Here is a 3,088-nt window from a genome sequence, read left to right as displayed (position 1 = left end):
GACGATGCGTTGATAGTTCGTGGCAACGAGATTCTCGCGACGGGAATTAAGCAGTCGAATGGGATCTGTAGGTTGCTGTTTCGAACGAGAGTTCAACAAAGTGCGGACGAGGCAAATGTGCTCAACAACGAGCCTGAAGGGTTGGCACGAGCGTCTCGGGCATCTGAATAAACGCGCGTTATCCGTATTACTGTCGAGCGGCGCAGTGAACGGGGTGAAAGTCAGAGGTAAAAGAGACTTCTTTTGTGACGCGTGCAGCCTCGGAAAAACGCATAGACTACCTTTCCAGAAGATCATCGAGCGCGTCAGTCGAGAACCGGGAGAGTTGTTTCACAGCGACGTATGCGGGCCGATGTCGCAGGAGTCGATCGGCGGCGCAAATTATTTCGTTACGTACAAGGACGATGCGTCGGGTTATAGACAAGTGTTTTTCGTGAAACACAAGTCGGATGTCTTCGAGACTTTCAAGATTGTCGAACGAGCGGTGGCGAATAAATTCGGGCGTGTCATGAAAACCCTCCGTACGGACAATGGGGGTGAATATTGCAATAAACAGATGCGTAGTTACATGCAGTTCCGCGGAATTCAACACGAGACGACGGCCCCGTACACTCCCGAGCAAAACGGGAGAGCAGAGCGGGATAACCGAACGATAGTCGAGTGCGCGCGTACAATGTTGCACGCGAAACAACTCGGGATGTTTCTGTGGGTGGAAGCAGTAAATACTGCGGTTTACTTGCTAAATCGAATCTCGGCGACAGGAGATAATGACGCGAAAACGCCCTATGAGATCTGGGTCGGAAAGAAACCGGATCTAGGCCACGTGCGAGCTTTCGGTGAGGAAGGATACGAGCACGTACCCAAATATTTCACGCAGAAGCTCGACGCTCGAGCAAAGAAAATAATCCTCGTAGGGTACGATGGAGAGTCAACAAATTACCGACTGTATCACCCTGAGACTAAGAAAGTTACAGTGTCAAGAAATGTTGTCTTTCGCGAGTGCATCAACGGAGAGACACGCTCGAGTGATATGAGTGACGACGAAGATTGGCTGCAAGCAATACCACAAGAGCAGCTGAACGAGCTGAGAGAAAACAACGCAGAACATCTAGAAGACAACGGAGAAAACCAAGTTGCCAACAGGAACGATGTGGTCACATCACCAGTCGGTGTTGCTGAGCCTGCTAGTCATGCTTACGGGTTGAGAGATCGACGGCAGCTTCGTAGACCAGACTGGGTATTCGACTATGAAATCGACTTCACTGAGTATAATGCACCGTTGAGTTTTGACGAAGCAATAGGTGGGCCTGACGCTGCTCAGTGGAAACGAGCCATTGAAGAAGAGCTCATGGCACATGAGAAGAATTGCACTTGGGAAATCGTGCCAAGAGATCCAGCAAGAAAAACAATCGACTCCAAATGGTGTTTAAAGCTATTTAGAATCCGGATGGAAGCGTACGCAGATACAAAGTGAGGCTATGTGCTAGAGGATTCCTTCAAAAGAAGGGCGTGGATTTCGAAGAGACATTTTCACCGGTAGTTCGCTACGATTCATTGAGAGTACTGTTGGCAACAGTAACTCAGGAAGATCTGGAAATTGTGCAGTTCGACGTCCGTACCGCATTCTTGTACGGAGATCTTCAAGAAGAAATCTACATGAAGATTCCAGTGGGCTTGAAAGTCGGTAAAAACGCGAGTGAAGTTGAGTGTCGACTGATAAAATCATTGTACGGGCTGAAACAAGCACCCAGGTGCTAGAATCGTAAATTCTGTGATTTTTTGCGCCAATTTAAGTTTGTTCAAACCGATATGGACGAGTGCATATTCTACAGCAATGCTAGGAAAGACTGTGAGATCTATCTTGCTTTGTTCGTGGATGATGGACTTATAGCCTGTAAGTCGGGAAATGTGTTGAGAGATGTGATTGAGAAAATGAGAAGCACGTTCGAGATTACTGTAGGGGACTGTAGTCACTTCGCTGGGTTGCAAATAGATCGAAATCGTTTAGAGAAGACGATGTTTCTACATCAAGGCGCGTATACGCGAAAAGTGCTCGAGCGTTTTAATATGAGCAAGGCAAAACTTTGTTGGTTCCTGCGGATCCAAATGTTTCATTGCAACCTGTAGAATCAAGCGAAGAAAGATTGTGCAATGCGCCATATCGAGAGGCAGTCGGGTCATTCATGTTTCTTGCAACCGTGTCGAGACCGGATATAGCGTATGCCGTAAATACGGCGAGTAAGTTTTTAAATAAACCAGGCGAGATTCACTGGCGGGCAGTGAAGCGTATCCTAGCCTTTCTAATCGGAACCAAAGATTTAGGGATAATGTATCGAAGCGGCGGAAGCGAACCGCAGTTGATAGGGTACTCAGATGCAGATTTTGCGAGCGATATCGAGACGAGACGATCAACGACGGGATATATGTTCAGTTTGGCCAACGGTCCGGTCACCTGGGCATCACAGAGACAGAAGCTAGTAGTTCTGAGTACTACGGAAGCAGAGTTTGTCGCTGCATCGGCAGCTGCGAAAGAAGTCGTATGGCTCAGAAGACTGTTGGCTGGTATCGGGCGTCAATGTAAACAAGCAACGGTATTGTGTGTCGACAACCAGAGCACGATTCGCCTAGCTAAAAATCGCGAGTTCCACAAGAGAACAAAACACATTGACACCCGTTATCACCAGTTGTGTGAGATAGCAGAGGCGGGAGTTCTGCGCGTAGTCTGGACTTCGTCCGAGACACAGCGTGCGGATATTTTTACTAAAGCACTGCCGCGGAATCGTTTTCTAGCTCATTGCGAAGGCATTGGATTGTCTGAACGCTCTAGTACGGGAAATATTTAGGCGGCGGAAGTATTGAAGTAAGCCTAGTATATTTTGTGTTTTTTTGTTGTCATGCGCATGCGTGGTGCCGTGGGACTTGTTGTCTACCGTTCTGTGTGCCATGCACGAGTCAGTCGTTTTCGAACCTAGCATAGAGACGCTGCAGTTAATAAAGGAAAATTGCTGTTTTCGTTATTCGTGTTAATGCCCTTTCTTACTCATATCCTGAATCTCTGTGTGAAGAGCTCATTGTCATACGTTAACAG

The sequence above is a fragment of the Trachymyrmex cornetzi genome, unplaced genomic scaffold (genome assembly GCF_001594075.2).
Source record: "Trachymyrmex cornetzi isolate Tcor2-1 unplaced genomic scaffold, Tcor1.1 scaffold625, whole genome shotgun sequence".
In the NCBI taxonomy this organism is placed as follows: domain Eukaryota; kingdom Metazoa; phylum Arthropoda; class Insecta; order Hymenoptera; family Formicidae; genus Trachymyrmex; species Trachymyrmex cornetzi.
This window is presented reverse-complemented; position numbering follows the sequence as displayed.